General features: G+C 38.9%; 1 protein-coding gene and 1 non-coding gene across 4 annotated transcripts in view; one reads left to right on the forward strand and one right to left on the reverse strand.

Annotated features, from left to right (window-relative positions):
* Window positions 1–18,584, reverse strand: part of ARHGAP26 (Rho GTPase activating protein 26) — a 443,705-nt gene that overhangs the window by 243,730 nt on the left and 181,391 nt on the right. The window lies entirely within an intron of this gene.
* Window positions 7,891–8,031, forward strand: LOC122897318. The gene has a single exon (XR_006382512.1). It is a non-coding gene; the product is annotated as a U4 spliceosomal RNA (small nuclear RNA).

Here is an 18,584-nt window from a genome sequence, read left to right on the forward strand (position 1 = left end):
TCGCTAATCTAAACTGGGTGTAAGATTATAAAGGTAACATTTAAAGCAAAACCCAGATCGAATGAAAATTTCTCTTGAAAATCCCCTAAGCTGCACATATAGCAAATGTGCTTTGTCCTGTTTAAACTCTAAAAAAAACTCTGTACACCAATAAGTTCCACAGAGGGGGTTTTCCGTACAGGCTGGTTCCCTTAACAGGGCACCAAGTCAACAGTTGCTTGCATTCAAGAGGCTGTCACACCGTATTTGTGCCCTTCACAGAATGCTTGATAGCTAAAATTCAGTTACAATAAATGCATGTGCCTGGTCTAATTTTGTTATGCTTTCTTAATACTATCCAGGTGACCCATGACAAAGAGACTGGGGTTCCCTTTATCCTATGGAATCCTTTAGGAATCTACTTGCATGAAAAACCAATGCCAAAGGGACTTGTCTTCAATTCTTGAACATTAACAAGGAGTTTGTAGGCATCATGCAGTCAAGATTGAGGTGTCAGGAGAACAAGACAACATGAAGAATCAGAACCCTTCCTTGATACTATGCAGTCATCAAAAAAAAAAAAAAATCTTGCCATTTGCGATTACGTGGATGGAACTAGAGGGTATTATGCTTAGAGAAATAAGTCAATCAGAGAAAGACAACTATCATATGATCTCCCTGATATGAGGAAGTGGAGATGCAACATGGGGGCTAGGAAAAGAATAAATGAAACAAGATGGGATCGGGAAGGAGACAAACCATAAGAGACCCTTACTGTCACAAAACAAACAGAGGGTGACCGGGAGGAGGTGGGTAGGGAGAGGGTGGTGGGGTTATGGACATTGGGGAGGTTATGTGATACGGTGAGTACTGTGAAGTGTGTAAACCTGGTGATTCACAGACCTTCTCCCCTGGGGCTAATAATATATTATATGTTTATAAAAAAATAAAAATTAAAAAAAATAAAGAACGCTTCCTTGTATGACAGTTCTTAATTATACCGTTCTCAGATTTGTTATTGGGGTAATCAGGGACATCAAGAAAAACCTCACTATTTGGGTCAGGCAGAGATACTGAATTATCCAAATATTCAGAAAGAAGCACCGAAGGACTGAGATAAGACGTGAGTGGAATAGGATAGCAAGGCAATGACAAAATCAAATCTGCACACTAAACAATAACAGAGCAGTAAGGATCAGAATAAAATTTACTAAATTTTATTTAATGCATATCAATATTTAATGTATATTAAATGTAAATATTAAATTCAATGTGGGCGCCTGGGTGGCTCAGTGGGTTAGGCCGCTGCTTTCGGCTCAGGTCATGATCTCAGGGTCCTGGGATCGAGTCCTGCATCGGGCTCTCTGCTCGGCAGGGAGCCTGCTTCCCTCTCTCTCTCTCTGCCTGCCTCTCCATCTACTTGTGATTTCTCTCTGTCAAATAAATAAATAAAATCTTAAAAAAAAATTCAATGTAAGTAATCAAATAGAAAATAGGATAGCAAACGGACTCAAAAAACATGCTATAAAAATCCAGAAGGCAAAAGCTTAAAATGTTAGGGCCCTGCCTTCTCTAAAATAATCTCTTCAAAATGGACAGGGAGAAAGGGAGAGCAAGGACCAGGAACCAGTCACCAACACAAAAAGCAAAGGAAGATAAAAGAAGCAAACTTCACATCCTCTGCTGGCACTCTCCCCACCACCACCCCAAAAAACCAAGAAAGTCTTTTTGGGTTGTGTCACTGACCTACTTTTGGACATCCATGGAATAATTAAGTACAGTTTCATAAAGCCTGGGGCAGGGAGGGAAAAGGAAGCACCCTGCGTCTTACAGTAGTGACAGACTTAGCTCCTCTGAAACACGTTGGTGGTTTTCATTATGGAGTGCAGAGAGGCTTATTTTATTACTTAAATCTCACTTTTATTCATTCATAACCAATAGGTGTTATTTTCAGTGTTGGTATTTTTTTACATAACAGTAATACCGGTGCATGGGGTGAAATTAAATCCTACAGAAAAATGAAAAAGGCAAACCTCAAGTCCTCTAGCCTCTCCCCTAAGGTTTCAACTGTTCAATTCTTGACTATCGTTTGAAGAAAAGAAATTATTTATACACTCGGAGGAGCATGTGTGCATATCTCACAAATGTCCTTTCACTGATTTGACTGAGACCATGCTGCCCACAAAGTTTTGGATGCCACTACTGCCACAGCACTCTTCCCACAGTGCATGTCAGGCTGTGCTGTGTGGCAAACCACTGTATGGACGCTCCTCAGGACGGACCCGTATTAGGAAGGCAATGTGAGCAACTGCTTCGTAACTACCCACCCATTACCCACCCACCTATATCTATTAGTTTTTTCAACGAAGCTGCAATGAACATCCTCAGCGGCAAGCCCAGCACCTGTTCTTACCCATGCTTCGTGGTAAGGGTCTGTTTTCCTTCTGCAGGTATCCCTAAGGTGACTGCACTAAAAGGGGTAGGCTAGTACAACTCTCAAACAACACAAATCGATCCTTAATAACAGTGAAAACTTACACTAAGATATGAAGATAAATGGAATAAAAATTTACTTGGATAACCTTGTGTCCAATATACAGAAATAGTTACCATTTTTAAAATGTCATGTAAAAACAATGTAATACAAAGGTTTGGAACCAAGCCTTCATTTGAAAATAAAGAGAAATAAGTCCCAAATGATAGGAGTCTTTTAAAGCAGTCCCCTCTTCAGATGAGTTTTCTTTTCCTCGAACGTTAGAAGGAAACCTATGGGTTGTAACTTGTATCTGTGTAACTACTCTCTTCAAGTGGTCTGGCAAGAGAGGCTGAGAAGGAACAGGCCTTCCAACCACTGAGGGTGAGCCCACCAGCCAGCCCCTCACTGCTTCTGACTTTCTCTTCCTCTCTAACAAAAGGCATCACAACTCTGGATCACTGCTTAGTATCTTAAAGCCTCAAGTATCACATAAAAGGGAAATGAAATTAATGTCCTCCTTAATGCCAGCTCCCTCAAATGACTTTGTCCCAGACGTGAGACAGACACTTGTCTACCTCAAATGTCACTCATCAGAGAGGTAGTCCAGCGTCCCTCAGATGAGCCTGGTGTTGAACTCAACGATTTCAGGATATGGCCTCTCTGTGCTGCAGATCACTCAAATGCAAACAGGCATACACAACTGTACCTACCCTCATAGGACCATGAGACAATACATGTGGTATTGTTAGTACAAAGCATGGTACACAGTAAGTGCTCAAAAGGTGTCAGCAACATACATCATCATCAGTGTCAGATTTAAAAAAAAAAAATGAGCAAGCACAGAAAAGAGTCCTCTAGCTCTGACTCCCAGAAGAAATAGATTTTTGCTTAGAAATATGATTAAACCTGTTCAAGCTTCCCACAATACAGCTAATTATGTATACCCTGCGGCCTCCTCAGCCCAGGAGATAGCAGCTAATCCAGGCCTGCAGTAAGGCAAGGACACATCAGACTAGAAAGAGGGTGAGGGGGACCCTCCATGGCACAGAAAATAGTATATGACACCTATTGGCTACTGTCAAGTTCCAGACAAGTGGAACTTTCTCAAATATAAGCACTCTCCTTCCTTTCTCTTTTCTTCACAGGCATGTTATTTTATTTCTTAATTATCATTATTCTCTCCCACCAACTATGTGAGTTTACAATACACTACCTAACACCGTTCCTTGCAAATGTCATGTGCTAAAGAAAAACAGTTACAACTTGGGCTTTTTTCCTCCTATTTAGAAAATCCATCAAATACACAGACCCATCATATCAAGTACCATAATAATACCTATCTCTAACAAAAATTATTTTTCCATCTCTACTTTAGTCTTTAAAGTACCACCTAAAGAAAGAACTTACAGAATCTTAAATTTCACCAAAAGAAGACTGAAATCTGAACTTATATATTAACAGAATCACATTTTTATACATTTCACAGAAAGAATTCCATGTCCTAACAGAAGGTTAATTTAGTCTTTGATTCATTCATTCATTTCCCTCTTCTTTCCTTCCTTTAGAGTGACTGGCACATTCTCTCCATCACCCACCCGCCACATACAGTAACTTCTATCAGCAGATTATTATTGTGCTGATCCTTGTTTTGAATTGCCCCACAGCCATTCCCCCTTCAGAGAAGAAAGCCTTGAGTCTCCTTTAGGGAACCACTCCTCCTCAAATGTCAGTCCAGGTGGTTCCCCCCTCTTCCTAGCCACATGACCAAATCTGGTCAATCAGCATATTCTATCCTCCCCCTTGCTGACCACAGGGGCTGGCTGAGGTTGGGCACTAGACCCAACTCTAAGACTTCTACTGGAACTACAGGGGAAAAAAAAAAATCAGTCTTCTCACTGGCCTGCTGATTGTGAGGGTCATGCCATGCAAGCCTAGAGCCACCAGGAGTGGGGACGGCTACTGGGTCACACACGCAGAGAGGAAAACACTCAAGAGACAAAGTCTGTTCCTGGAAGTTTTAGATACATCAGTCAAAAAACTATCTTTTTTGCCTGGAGCCATTTTCTGGTATTTGTTAGCAAACCATGCTCACAAATCAAAGTCTGCTCCACTTACAGCTTCACATGCTCATCTCCCTGTACTAGATCACAAGCCCTTGAAGGGCAGAAACCAGATCTTACTGGCTTTCTATAACGGTAAGCAGCAGCAGGACTGGTTCAAGAGTGCTTACCATGTGTGGCAGCATTGTGCTTGGTGGGAGTTTCCCTGCAACCAACTGTGCTACTTAAGAAAGGCTTCATAAGCGCCTGTTTACTAGCTTAGCATTACTAACAATATCCTCAAAAGGTATCCCATGAGGGGCTACTTGCACACATTGACAGAAAATAAAATGATGCAGCCTTCCTCTTTGCCTACCAAAAAAGCAATCATTAACTCTCTATATACAGCCCAATCCTCAAACACAGCAAGAACAATTTTTTTAAAGTGAGCCAAGTTTCCACAGCAGTGTCCCTGAAACACCATCACATGAAAAGAGCAGAGGGATGGAGGCAGGAAGCAGGGAGAGAACAGCTCCCCAAGGTGTGGGGGTTCTCATCCTGGGCCCCTCGTCTCCAGGGGCCATGATGCTCTGAACACAGTTTCTCTAAGGAGCGAGTCTGCAGCTTTCGTTACAATCTCACAGGAGTCTCACATTCCAGAAAGGTGAGAACCACTACTCTAAAGGGTACAGTAAGTGTTCCTTAATTTAATGCACTTAATTTCTCTTCTCCTAATCCAGTTAGGAGAAAATAACCATAACTGAACAAAAGGCATGAAATAAATCAACTGGTGCCTTTACCCACAAAAGATAAAAGAGTCTCCAAAGAAAAGGCCAACATAAAATCAAGTTTTGTTTGTTTGTTTGTTTAAATCTGGCCTCTGCTGGAGAAGGAAATAATTTCAAGTGTAATTGTCCCTAATGGGAATGGTCAATGACAGCCAAGAAATGCCCAGCTGGATGGAGGGGAAAATGCATTGTCCTCACCTTGCCAATAGCCTGCTACTCTACAAAGGTACTTCACAAAATTGCAAGCTACCTGAAACAGGGGAAGGGTGTTATTATATTAACACTGAAAAACAGGAAACAAACTAAATGCTCATTAAAAAGACTGCTTAAGTATTATGGTTTAAAACAACTGAAGCAAAGTGATCCCTTAAACAAATATTTATTGAGCATCTATTATGTACCAGCATACTGCTGGGAAATGAGACACAATTCCAAGTCAAAGAGAACTATGCTTACAGTCATTAACATGGTATAAGATCTCTGTGACAACCATATAAAAAGCACAAAACCCCAAGAGTCTACAAAGCAAATTAATATACACACACATAAAATACATGTATATAAACATAAACATACAATGAAGTCCAACCCCATTAACATAAATTTTTCAGTATTCAAAGAGGACTAAATTAATGGTCATTAAAACATGACCTATATTAGATGATTATGACCTATATAATCATCTGTGCAAGGTGGGAATTTGGGTAATCATTCTTCACCTTCTTCACACTTCTTCCACCATACCATTTGGATTTTTAAGAGCATATATAATATTTGCATGTTAAAATTTTTTTGAGATATATCACACACAAAATCTGCAGATCCTTATTTGATTTTTTGAGAGAGGAGAGGCTGAGAAGTTGTTGTAGGTCGTTATTATTAATAACTGAGTTATAATAGTTCACCCAAAAGCTATTGTGCAGCTTAATAATGCATAAGAGAACTGGCTCTCATACCAGATGATCTGGGCTCAAATTTTACCATTGCTAACTTATTAGCTGTATGACTTCAAGCAAATTCCTTAATCTGTGTCAACCCACCTCAGAGGTGTTATGAGAATTAGATGAGGGAATAGCAAAGTGGGAGGAAATGATGATGATAATGATGGTCACAGTGGTACTGGTGGTGGTGATGATGATGGGGTAAAGGAAAGAGGAAAAGCTGCTCCAGATATGCTACCCATGAACAAGGAGGCTTGTCTGAAACAACTCTGGGTATAAGGCTAATTCAAACCATCTGGCCCTTCACTGGATACACTCCTCACAGAGCAGCAAGGTCTACCTCTCCAGGGGTATTAAGACCTTCTAGCACATTCTTGCTCATCATTGACCTCACTTCCCAGCCAGGATAATCTGTATCTATGCACCACCCTCTCCTACCTTCATATCCACAAGAATGTGACTTCTTCAGGCTTGAAAGTCATGTGTTCTCTAACAAATTGGTTCCACCCTTCTCTTTAATGGTGCTCATTAAGCCTTATCCAAGTAGATCCCCTTGGTTCTAATTAGCCCATCCTACTCTACTCTATTTATCTCAGTGCCTAGATTAGTCTTTGAAATATACTTATGTTTGAGGGGTATTCTTATTCCCAACCACTTCAATAGTAAACTCTGATTTGGATGTATGTTCTTAAAAATCATCCACCTACTCACCCATCCATCAACCATCTATCCCTTCATGAATGACAATAATAAGCCAAACACTGTGCTGACCCTAAGCCAAGTTAGGTATCTGAGACTGGAAGTACCATTACACAATCAAGCGCTAAGTTAAGCAGCTGCCTTCAGCTCAGGTCATGATCCCAGCGTCCTGGGATCGAGTCCCACATCGGGCTCCTTGCTCGGCGGGGAGCCTGCTTCTCCCTCTGTCTCTGCCTGCCATTCTGTCTGCCTGTGCTCGCTCTCTCTCTCTCTCTCTGACAAATAAATAAAATCTTTAAAAAAAAAAAAGAGCTAAGTTATGAAGTTTAATGGTTCTAATAAGATTCACTTTTGCTCGACTTCCCTATTCAACTGAGGTTGACTTTGTCTTACTGCCCCTTGTTTTTACAGATATGTGGTCAACTTGGTTTCCTTTTTTCTTCTCCTAAGTACTATTCCTGACAAAAATATTAATAGCACTAAAAGAACATTAAGAATATTTTTTTGTTTTATTCAATTTTTGTTGAATCTTTTTAAAATTTATTTCTTACTAACATATTTATTAACATAATAACATATGTATTATTAGCCCCAGGGGTACAGGTCTGTGAATCACCAGGTTTACACACTTCACAGCACTCACCATGCACATACCTTCCCCAATGTCCATAACCCAACCACCCTTCTCCATACCCCCCTACCCCCAGTAGCCCTCAGTTAAGAATATTTTTTATTAAAAAAATACATCACCCTAATAACAGTTGCTTTCTTGTGTCTTTGTGTTTTTGCATGTGTTTGTGTGAATTTGCACAGTTGGAATCATAACACACATATACTCTCATATCACCTCTTTACTTATTATACTGGACTCAGTATTTATGGTGTCGATAGCAGTAAAAACACCGAAAGAGTGGTCCTACCATGGTTTACCCTCATTGCACTATGGATGAAAATGCAGATTATTCCCATTTTATGCGCAGTGGCAGTATCGTAGTCAATGAGGTTTATCCGAGGCGCGATTATTGCTAAAAGATAATTCATTAATGAATGATCCACTCATATGGATCATTTTTCTTATTTTTGATTATGGACTTGAAATATTTTTTTCAGCAACGGGATTATCAGAGCAAAAGCTATGAAAAAAAACTTAAGGCTTTGAGTAGTGATACAGCTTTTTCGAAAGAAAGTTAACAATTAAACATACATAAAACCAACACTTTATTATCCACACTAATGGAAGAAAGTAGTGTTGAGCCTAACAAGTTAATTCTGTTTGCAACTGGGAGGCCAAATATTTACACATACTTTTACACATTATTTGTCTTCTTAATTATGTTTTGCATGCTGACAGAGAGCATGCAGGAAAAAATGAGATCAAGTATGTTAAAGTATTCTGAAATATTAAAAGACCAATACAATACAATTTGAACCCTACTGGGGAGCACGGGAACATCAGTCATGAAATTCTAACTCAGCCAAAAGTCATCCCCACACAGGGATACTTGGGTAGGTATCTACGTCCTCTCCTACAGTATGCTGTGATTCCATTCAGACCTCAGTCCTCAAACAGACAAAGGGAAGTAGTGTTAGTAACTCTCACCTAAATTCTTTTCTCCACCATTCCAGATGTACAAAATCATCACCATTCTGCATGCTGCAAAGCTAATCATGAAAATCAGAAACCCAACTGTCCAAAGTGCAAGAAGGAATGGACTGGGAGAAAGAAAATGAAAGTCTTATATTAGAACTGTCTACTAAAGATTAAACGAAACTACAAATATTTATAAACCCTTTTAAATCACCACACTCCACCTATTTACACTGAAAGGCTTTCAAAAGCTTGCCTTTACTCCCAGCACACATAAGACCAACGAAATCACCATGGCTGATCTCAGCAGCTTCCTACGTGGCCTGCATTCCCCAAGTGTGAGATCTATGCTGTTGTACAAGACATTTCAGTTGGCCCAGAGACACATCCTTCAAAAATACTGTCACAACATAAGATATTCCCTTCACATTCTTTTCAAAATTGAGTTATAGTTAACATACATTATGTAAATTGAAGTTATAAACATACTGATTTGATACATTTAATATTGCCCTATGATTGCCAAAGCAGCATGACACCTCTATCTAGTCCAATGCTTACCATTTCTTCTAATGTTAGAAACAATTAAAATTTACTCTTAGCAAGTTTGACTATAATAGTTTTGTTGACTATAATCGCAGTCTCTTCAAAGCTTTGTGGCAGCATCTAAAAGAAGTGCACTTGGTATTAGTATGTCTTCAATTAACAGTTGCTAACATCCCTCTTTTCTTACACAGAAAAAAAAAAACAATTATAAACGCAAACATTTTAGCAAGCACAGGTATCTATTACAAATGATCTATATAGGGGCGCCTGGGTGGCTCAGTGGGTTAAGCCTCTGCCTTTGGCTCAGGTCATGATCCCAGGGTCCTGGGATGGAGCCCCACATTGTGCTTTCTGCTCAGCAGGAAACCTGCTCCCCCCACCCCCGCCGCAGCATGCCTCTTTGCCTACTTGTGATCTCTCTCTGTTAAATAAATAAATAAAATCTTTAAAAAAAAAGAAAAGAAATAAAAAAGAAATGACCTATATAGCTTTGTTCCCATTTCCTTTATTTTTAGGGTTCCTGTAGTCCAGTAAGTGACACTGGTTTACATAGTAAGAAATGTATTTACCTTTTTAAAGGTAATCTGGCAAGTAAAGAAAGTGAAATGAATCGAAGTAATAGTAACAGCAATAATAAGCAGAACAACTGTTATGGAAGTATGACCAAAATCAATAGTGTCGGAGGTGACAACTACACTTCGGGAAGCTGCACTAAGCCTATTTATTCTGCATGGTCGTCTTTTTAATGTCCTGATCTCCTAAACTTGACAGGGATATATGTAAGAGTAAAGGGTTGTATTTTAATAATTACCAAATTATTATAGCAAATAATTACCGAATTACTTCAATTTCTAGGTATCCTATATAGAAGCAGATAATCTAGCAGTTCAGATTTCAAACAATTAAACTAGACACACTAAGACCATTATAATTTCAGGTTTGCTTTATCTTGATTTCTCATTGGTCCTTATGTCCGTTTTAAGTCATTATACTTTAACTTTGCTCTATCTTGGTTTCTGAATGCTTTCTAATCATTAATGACTTGGAACACTTCAGCTCTGTTTTCCCCTCTGTCAAGTATTTGACAATGTGTAAAGAATACTGCAGATATTCTAATAAACAGGCAAAGTGAACTTTTATAATGCGTGGATATGGGGAATCCTTCTGACAGTAAAGTTATTTTACTCATTTACCTGTTTGCAAGTAAGATACTCACAGCTAAAGAGTTAAGCATTCTCCATACTAATGTAAAAGGCTGTGTCCACCCTCTGTTCTACCCCTACTTCATCTGATTTGCCTGTCCGGGGATTCAGGTTGCTTTTCCCACCACTCAGGTGGAAGTATGCTTTGCACAAAAATAGATTTATCAATGGGAGGCCTCCCAGCTCTTCAAACAACAACAACGACAATGACAATAACTGCCACCATTCAGTCACATTAATCAAACTAGGAATACTCTTGACAATCTTCTGGCTGGCAGCCCATAAGCTGAATAAGACTTAAAGATACCCAGTATCAATCTTCTTATCACTGCCCAGCAATGCAGATGATCTGGAAACTTGGCATAAAGGGTCTTGGCTTTTCCATTCTTTATCCCCCTAATTCTTCCACATAGTTAAAAGCCAAAAGTAACCCCACCCAAACAGTACATAGTGAATTCCTGTTTACTCAAGAGAACTCCAGAGAACTGAAAAGAGGCTAAAGGATGCAAAAAATGAAAACCAACAAAAACCTGAGAGCACAGTTTCGTACTTGCCATGGTAAAATTCACATAAAGTTAACCAAACTCAAAGCACCTCAGTCAAATTTCAGTAGAGAATGAAATACCCGGTAAAATGTGCAGAAGATACACAGAGAAAGTTTTATTTTGGAGATAATTTCCGTGCAGTTTACCACCATTCAAATCTCTCCTTGCTCGAAACTTTGAAGTTCCTCATTAATTCGGTCTCAGTACCGACCACACAGGTATCTCAAAGGGTAAATGATATTTTTAACAAAGCCAGGAGTGTTGAGGGTGAGGAACATTGGCCAGAGTTCAAAAGATGTGTAATTTCCACTGGGAGATGAATCTGTCGTCATTTTTGTTTAATAGACACTGAAAATGAAAACAACAAATTTGGAAGAGAACATATAAGCAGAAAAAAAATGAAGAGTAAACTGAAATGGGACATTAAATGTCATTTATTTAATTTCATTTCAAAGGTAAGGACTTCAAAAGTTGAATATTTTCAACACAGACCAGTTCTTCCTTGTGGGAGAAGCAACAAAAATATCAAATATTCTGGAAACTAATTTTAGCTCCTATTAGGATTAACTGTATGGCCTTGGGCTAGTCATTAAGTGATTCATACCCCAATTACCAAACTGGTAATTAGGAATACCAATAGGTCAAGAGACAGGCTGAGATTTCCTCAAACTCTCAGGGACAGCACTACTCCCTGCTATGCCATGATTTCCCTTTATGACAATGGAACTTTTAACCTTTCTAGACTCCTTTAACATCCAACAAATAGTGACTGTCTACTATATGCTCGACCCCTGATCTAACCACTGGGGAGACAAAGGTGAGTTAGATAAAACCTAATTCAAGAAGTGGCATTCTAAAGGCAGGAGACAAATCATAAAAAGCACACAGTGTAGGCTGTACAGGAGATTTGCAGGGTAATGTGACAGAAGGTCCCAGAGGCTGGAAAAAAGACAGTAATGTTATAAATAGGGCCATGAGAAAACACCTTTTTGAGAATGTGACATCTAGCCTAAGAATTGAGGAATAAAGAGTGAGCTAAGTAAAAAGGCATGTTAAAAGCTAAAAGAACATTGCAGAGAGGCAGGAGGATGTGTGCAAAGATCCTGAGGTGGGAAAGAGCTTGGCATGCTAGGGAATAGAAAGATAGCCAATGATGCTGGCCTTTCTAGTCACCCCAGGGATTTGGGTTTCACTGTAAATGAGTAATTCCCCAATGAGCCATTGGGGAACTGCTGAAGTTAACTACTTTTCTCATACAGGTTAGTCTTTATATGTGGTCAAACATTAAGCTATTTTTTTGGTAGGAATTTCTCTCAAATCCTATCATTTGATTTTTCTATTCTTCAACTGAGTATGTGGAATACAACTTTTTCTTGTTGACTTAGGCTCATTACTAATATTTGATTGCAGTAGCCATGAGGAGGACAAAGGTGTCTGAACCATGTTTTTATAATACAATTCCTTCTCTTCTACCAAAAATTACTTCCTGTGTCCATCAAGCTGTCATAGCTTCAGCTGTGACCATCAGGCTATGCAGAACACTGCCTTTTCTATGCAATCAAGTGCCTGAATTTTTTAAGTTACTGCTGTCCAGAGGCCATTTCCATCACTAGGCCCTTGGAATACTTAAAAAAAAGAAAAAAAAAAAAAGACTAACCTCATTTAGTGGTCTTTATTTTAGGATTCCCAGAAGTATCACAGATGGTAAGGTCCGTCCAAAGTTTGTCCTGTTTGGCAATGAGGTAAATTAGGAAGTTGGCTATGGTAGGCCGAATTCTAAAGATGGCTCCTCTAAGATTTCTGCTTTATGGTTTTTTTTTTTTTTTCTCTATGGTTTTTTAATCAAACACTTATTTAAGTACTCGGTTAAAGGAGTTTGAAGATACAATTATAGCCCCAACTCAGCTAACCTTAAAATACAGAGGCTACCTAGGTGGGCCTAATTTACTCACAGAAGTCCTTATTTAAAAGCAGAGTTTCCTCAGGTAGGTAGCAAAAAAAGTATCAGAGGGATTTCAAGGATAGGAAGGTTCCATATACTGCTGTTGGCTTGAAAATGGAAGAGGTCCCATGACTAGGAATGCAGAACTGCCACTAGATGATACAGTGGGCCCAAGTTGACAGAAAGCAAGGAATTATGGACTTAAGTCCTATAACCAATGACAGACTGAATTCGGTCAATCACAAGAGTACAGTGTTTAGGAGTCTGAATCCAGATGTCAATACGAGCAGCCAACACCTTGATTTCAGGGTAGGCAGAGAACCCAGACACATCATGCTGGATTTCTAAGCATCAGAACTCTGAGGGGTTGTTTTAAGACACTCATTTGTTTGTGGTGATTTGTTACACAGCCATAGAAAATTAATATATTGGGTGAAATGGGTGTCCCAAAAGTTTGCCAAGTTAATGATAAAACGAACAGATAAATGGGCTCTTACTACATCATTCTTACAAATGTCCACATAGGGGGCACCTGGGTTGCTCTGTCAAATGAGGATCTGCCTTTGGCTCAGGTGATGATCCCAGGGTCCTGTGGACTGAGCCTTGCATAGGGCTCCCTACTCAGTAGGAAGTCTGCTTCTCCCTCTCCTCCCATCAACCCCCACTTGTGCTCTCTCTCTCACTTTCTCTCTCAAATAAATAAATAAAATCTTAAAAAAAAAAGTCCATTAATAGCATGGCATAATGAAAAGTGCATCAACTAAATAAAATCTAAAAAAAAAAAAAAAAAAGTCCATTAATAGCATGGTATAATGAAAAGTGCATCAACTTAGAAGCCAGAAGTCCTGGGTTCTAGTCCTGGTTTTGCCATCTAGTGCTTGAGAGATTTGGTGAAGAATTCACTTTCCTTCTCTGGACTTCTCTTCTTCTATAAATGAAGGAAATGCTTAAATTGAACGTTAAGATCTCTTTCAGCTCCAACAGTCTGTGAGATTAATCATCCCCTATTACATCAGAAAACTGAACTAAAAACAAATATGCACATTTTTCTCTATTTTTCAAATGATACACATCTTCTCCTGCAGATTAGCATATCTTAATCTCAAGGTCACAAATATTTAAAGAAGGCTGCAGAATAAAAATCTGCTAATATTGCTTATTTTTTAAATATATTCAATATATGATTGCTATGTTTATTTTTAGCTTTGATTATACCAGCATCTCAGAGGCTTTTCAGTCTTGGCAGTTAACTAAATATTTAGGCATTTTATTTTAGAGAGCTTATCTTTGCATAAAAACTGAGTCAACACAATTCCAAAACTTATTTTAAACATAATCTGGGTACCAAATCAGGGTGGAGGAAGAGGGATTTATATCTAAACACATGACTTAACGTCTAAAGAATGTTTGTTGAATAAAAAATGGTCATCAAAGATTGAGACTTCTGTTCAAATTTTCATATCTCTCCTTTGAATTTTTCATTACTGATTTTTATTTTAAAACAAATGGAGAGAAGGACCCCTATATGTATTCCCCTCTGTTATTTCAAATGTAGCTCATGTTATATTAAAAGTTTTAAGTTACTCTGAACTAAAACATTTGGAAATAGAAATCTCTCTAGAAAAGTTATGTGGAGTCTATGCTGCACTTGAATTATCTTTCTAGACTGGAAACTAGAGCATGTCCACAAAGTAATGTGTGAAAGTTAAAGGATCTGGGAGTCATGGGAATTTACAGTGTTTGACGGGCACAAGTTTCCGTAATTCACTTGCTAAATTCTCTGTACTTAGAGCTGAGCTCTAAGTTGTCACACAAGAGTACTTGTGCACGTTCTATTAAAAGTAGGGCACACTGCAATGCAAGAAGATATTTCCCAATACACAGCAACAGGAATAAAAAGAGTGCAGTGCAAAAATCTAGATCAAACCAGAAAATATTATCCTGGGTGAGAGAATCTAGAAACCTGTACCCAAACCCAGTGGCTATCACGCGTCATTGTATGCATGTACCCGAAAGGAGGCCTTGTTACCATAGGATAGTTGGTACAAAGACAAAGCCATAAGGTGAATATCGATAACGTGAAGACCAACACTTTAGAGTCAAATGGTGGCCCTTATGTGGTAGTAGGGTGACTTAGTATGACTTTATCTAGAAAGATGAAATAATCAAAATAAAGTTCCTTTAATTAAGATATAAGTTCTTATTTTAACTATGCACAAAATCTTAATAGAATAATAACGGGAAATACAATTTTTCCTTTAAGATTTTATGATAATGCTGTAAGATAATCTTTAACTTCAACTTTAACAGCATTACCAAAAAGATGGTCAGTCCACTTTGGTGGACTTCCTGAAATCCCACAGCTTTTATAAGATTTACAATTTCTCTGTCTCTTGCTTTTGATGTTTATCTGCCATTTGGAAAGAGACCAGGACACAAAGAAGATATCCTAAAAATAAATGAAAGTGTTAAGCAAGGAGGACAACTGGTTAAGCTATGACTAATTTTATTAGTGGTCTGTCATCAGTTAATGTTTTCAATTAATCATAACTTCTGCTTCCCCAAGTAAACTCCTAACTTTAGGGACTAAGATAATGAAAACATATAAACAAGAGCCCCTAACCTCATAATTATGCTTAAAACTTTATGCACAGCTTCATTACAAAGTGTGGGTTTATGCATTCTCAACTAATCCTCTGTTGTCTTCTTCAAAAGTCCTAAATAAAAGAAGCCCTCCAGAGATTGTTCTAAAGAAATAACTGGGCTGGCTGAACTCCACTCACTGTCGCAGCCAAGATTCTGGCATTTAGAACAAGCAAAGGCAAGTAAGCAGCAAGCTTCACAAGGATTCACTCCGAGTGTGCTACATGTTACGTGGGGACAGCAAGAGACGTGGTCCTGGACCATAAGACTGGCTACAAGGACTATTTGGAACTGGTCATCTGAAACTGGTCAGTATTTACTTCCATTTTCCCTAGTAGAGGCCTACTGAGTCTTTTAGTGTTAATAACCTAAACAAGGTTCTTGATATAAAACATTGCAAGATGTCTTCTTCAGTCATTCCTGGGAGAGTTTTCCCAACAGTGTCAAACAAGGACATGCTCTTTTATAATTCGTGGTGCCAGAGATTTGCAATTAGGTGGACTCAAAGGACCTATAAACCCCCATTAATGTTATGCCAAAATTTCTTTCCTGGGTACATTCTTCTTTTGTTTTTTGTTTTTAGATAGTCCATAATATTCACTGGATTTTTAAAGGAGTCTCTAATCTCCCTCCCCTCAAGAAACCTCCTGTCTACATAATTTTTCTCCAGGCTAATCATAGTACATCACTAGGAATTTATATATACCATCTTACTTCTGTGTGTTGGGGTGTTTTTTTTTTTAAGATTTTATTTGTTTGTTTGAGAGAGAGAGAATCTCTGCGCTGAGCACAGAGCCCAATGTGAGGCTCAATCCCACAACCACAAGATCATGACCTGAGCCAAAACAAAGAGTCAGACGCTCAAATGAGCCATCCAGGTATCCCCATCTTGCATTGACTCAACAACACTTTTTTCCTAAAACTGAAATGCACCTTATAATCTTTGTTTATATTTAATAAAATATTTCCTTCGTGCTCCCCAGAAGTGATTATTAAATTGACAGGTCTCTGAATTGATGACATTTAAACAATACCAGGATTAGGCCTACATCAAATATATTGGTAAATAGGCAAACTGCATGTTCTGAACTACAAATTAAAAAAACTAAGAAAGAAGCTTCAGTGTCCAATGGGGACACAGTGGGCACCAGAACACCAGGAACACATTTAAGTTGATGCTCTATCAACACTGGACACTATTCAAGTTTCATGTACTTACTCAATGTGTCCGGAGTGGACTATGTGCCAGATACTGTGCTGTTGGAAAGTTACTGATCTAGGCAGAGGACCTGGCAAATTCCCAAGAGGGAGCACGCAGAGATCTCAATGGGAAGTGGGAAATCGGGACTAACAAGGAAGTGGAGTGTTTTTAGAAAGAAAGAAAACAGAGCTGGAGAGAGAACAGGACCAAATGAATGACTCCAAAAGGGCTAGATTGAGTGGGGAGCATAATTCACCAGCCCAAATGAAAATATATTTATATTTATAACACAGAGGAGAGGTAATATTGTAAACTTTCAATTACAATAACAAAGGGACTCTATCAGAAGCCAGGGGACAGACATCGGTTCAGCTAAAAACTCTGACCATAGGAGCAGGGAAAGAAAGCACAGCCTGGTTTGGGCTCTAAATTGGGTGAATATTGTAATAAGTCCTGAGTGGGGAAAAAATCCCTTTTATGGGAACTAACATTCTTCTATTTTATAGAAAGAATGGGGTTAACAGATCTTGACTACTTGAGTAATATCCCCCAAAGTCTGGGTGCCCTTTCCCAGAGATGGGCTAAAGGATTACAACATGTAATGTTTGCAAATCCTTTGTTAAGAAAAACAAAAACAAAACAAAACAAAAACATCTCTGTTTAGATATCACACTTGCTTGCTCTGTACCATCTACAACCAAATAGGAGAAACATGCCTCTCAGAGGTCCAAAGGAGGCAAAAGGTTCGTACAGATACCATGAGAGACCAGGTTTGCAAAAAGCAATTCTAGTATTTGTATATCCCACCCCAACTGGACTGTGCCCACCAAGGATCTGAAGGAAGTCATCTCTCATATCGGAATGATAAACACTATATGGCTCCATCCCACACTGATGATTGAAGCTCACCTTCAGGCAGAGATACGTAAGATATAACAGAGATGTAACTGCTGCATATCTTAAGATAAAAAGGAGAGTCAAATTATTCTGGTTTGTCTCTCCTCAACTGGGACTCTGTAAGTTCCACCTCACCAAAAAAAAATAAAAATAAAAAATTAAAGAACAGTCTTGTCCATATAGGATAGGCTGCCTTAATTTTGTCAAGTCCTGAAATACTGAACTAGCCTGACACACAGAGTGTCTGCCAGGATCAGGAATTGAAGAACCAGCCAATTAGAAAAGGTGGTGAAACAAGCAGGTACTTGAAACAGATACTCATAAACCTATGAGGGGCCAAGCTCTAAAGCTACAAAATACCACAACCGTACATATGCAGAATGCCTCTGTAGACTTTCCTGCACTGAGGTGTTAAAAACAAAACCAGTTGTTCAGTTCAAAAGAACTAAGCACTACAGTGGAACTAGAATAAGGTACCACCAGAGAATGGAAAAAGGAACCATGACCCATGGGCAGATGCCTAACCTGTGTACTTATTAACTCTCTCACTACCATACAGTAGGTAGGACACTGTTTATACTAAAAAAATGTTCACTGGAATTGAATTCCAGAGGTTAAAAATTTTGAAGAGCAGCTTACTTTCCTCTCGCTTGTTAACAAAGGAGAGGGCCAGTAGGATTCCAGTGAGGGACATCCTGGGAGGTGTGGGTGCTCATTTTGTCAAGCTAAACCCCAGCATGACTTAAGGACACTGGCTGGGACAAAGTATTATAAGCTATATCCTCTCTATGCCATTGTGACTACTTCCACCTTAATAAAAACAAGCAAATACAGTAAAAACAAACTGCCAACGGGAAGGGCAGTCCAATAGTAATGGAGTTTTCTCAGAGCAAATACCTGTTTCTGCCTTTGAATAACAGAACAGTCCAGGGAACAAAGTTCCTATCCGCTGTTTCAAAGTTACTTTTCACTTTTCTATCAGTTTGTCCCCACCCCCAAGCCCTCCCCTCCACTAATGAGCCAAGGCTTTCCTCTGCTTCCGGCTCATGCTACAACATCTATAAGAACAAGGAAGGGCAGTAAGAAAGCGATCTATAG

This window comes from Neovison vison, chromosome 1 (genome assembly GCF_020171115.1).
Source record: "Neovison vison isolate M4711 chromosome 1, ASM_NN_V1, whole genome shotgun sequence".
NCBI lineage: Eukaryota > Metazoa > Chordata > Mammalia > Carnivora > Mustelidae > Neogale > Neogale vison.